We start from the raw sequence: 2375 nt of genomic DNA, 5'->3' as shown, positions 1-2375 counted from the left end.
CTTACATGTACCGGAGAGAGTGAGGAAGGTTGAATGTGGTAAAGCTGTATGCATGCCTTATGCACTCGAAGTTATGCAGGCCTATAAGTGTATAGAAGACAATGGCAAAAACAATATTTTCTCATTTCAAACAAGGCTTAAATTACTTCCAAAATCTCGTTACAGACTTTTTGTGACCTCTTCGGTTCTTTTCTTGAGATTTCATCTTCAGTAGCTGTTATGAAATATTGTCACATATTGTAACATTACAAATAAAACTCGTAGACCGGAGCGTTATAAAATTAATCAATGCTGGGAAGGAATATATTTCTAAATTTCGTGTATTAGAAAATTACGTTTTTACTGAAGAATGGATTAGGAGGATCGACACTGAATATATATGTTATGTAAATTAACATAGAATATAGATAATTTCTCCCGTCAAAGCCTATGCGACTAGAGTGTCTCGATTATAGTTCACGAATACACCGATTAGAGTATTTTTAACACGTTCACGAATGTTTCTCGTATGCGTATGTGTAATCATATTAGAAATATGGAAATTATATTTTATAATTAATAATATAAATATGAAATCATAATTTATATTAGAAACACGAAGATAAAAACAATAAACTTGATTTACTTCATATGATTTTATTCACTGCAAAATTTGTTTCGCGACATGATTAAATAAATTATAATCATTTAAGCATTGTGAAATAAGACAATGAAAAAAATTGGCATTGTCTTCCACACACTTATAAGCCTAGAAATTTCAGTGCATGCATAAGGCATGCATATACGGTATAAAACAAAAATCACCTAACACTGCATGCGGTTGCGGTTCGGTTCGTTTGCTGTTCGGTTGCAACCGAACGGATAGCAACCGCAGATGACCGCAAGGGGAAAAATATGCTTCCGAACGGAATATTATGAACTACCGAGAACGACAGCACAATAATGAAATCGAAAACATCTTAAGAAATGTCTGTCAATTAATGCTTACCCCAGAATGTGGCATTGAGTCAAAATTTTACAGTCCCTGTTTTTTTTCCATTTTAGTCTATCTTCGCGATTCCAGCCTTTTTAATTTAAAGGCATATATATATATATATATATATATATATATATATATATATATATATATATATATATATATATATATATATATATTATATATATATATATATATATAATATATATATTATATATATATATATGTGACCTTCCACGGGAAAACATATACGTTAACGCTATTTCGTTCGTTCGAAAATATCGTTCGTTATCCGTTCGTTTGCCGTTCAAACGCTTGAAGCGTTCGTTGAAACGATTTTCGAGATCGTTCATCGTTCGAAATTGCCCGTTCGAACGCTTAGGAAAAAACGTTTGAAAATTGGTCCGAAAGCGTTCAACCGTTTGATTTACTGTTCGTTGAAACGTTTGCCGGAATTTCGTTCAATCGCATTGGATTTGGTTCAACATATTAGATTAAACATTTGCAATGCTACAACTTTGTAGAAGAAGCGCAGAATGTGCTACACAGAAATACTCCCAGAAACGTATTCAGTTCCTTAGTATAGAAGGCTTGTAAAGGAAATAGTGGGGTTCTATCAATTTAGCCTAATCGAATGCTATTTTGTGCGCTTCATGTTATGGTTTATGCTTAGCGTCATGCAGACAGAAGGCTATTAAGATTCAGTGCATGCAATTATTCCATTAGCGTCAAATTTCACGTCTTAAGCTTTCTTTCAAAAAATTATCGTTTTTTGAATTTCGGTAATGCACTAAATGGTTACAATTTGTGCTTTACTATACTTCTGTAGCTTCCATAAGCCAAATTTCACCGCGCACCCAAACAACTCGCAAGCCATATATTAGCATTACGAGCCATAATATGCCTTGGCAAGGTGCTAATTAAGTTGCATAATTGTCGGAAGTCTCTAAATGTATGTAAACAGACAAAACCAGATTTTAAAATGAATTGAGGGATTTTGCGTGTTACATATTAATATCGTACTTTTAAACCATGTGTATATATAGCTAATTTATTTACATCTGATAAACTTATCTGGCCTCCGTACGAAGCAGCTACTGATTAAAATCTATTCAAAATTAAGAACCGCATCCTAGGACAGACCTTTCAGCTTGAAATTCGTTGTCTTTAATGCAGTCTGAGATAGCTACAAATTATACAACAATTGAAATACCCTAGGTAATATTTGAAGACATAAATACAGTGACCTAACGCGCGTTCGGTAGGGTTACGACAAGAACTAAGAGATCCTCATTTATTGGAGGCCAGGATAGATAACGAAACATCATAGTATAAGCAAAACGTGATTTATGACAAACAGCGAATTAAGGGACCCCGCAGTACCAAGTATACTTCAAGA

Source organism: Dendronephthya gigantea, unplaced genomic scaffold (assembly GCF_004324835.1).
Source record: "Dendronephthya gigantea isolate DGI-Jeju-01 unplaced genomic scaffold, DenGig_1.0 000220F, whole genome shotgun sequence".
NCBI classification, from domain to species: domain Eukaryota; kingdom Metazoa; phylum Cnidaria; class Anthozoa; order Malacalcyonacea; family Nephtheidae; genus Dendronephthya; species Dendronephthya gigantea.
Note: the sequence above shows the minus strand (reverse complement) of the source record.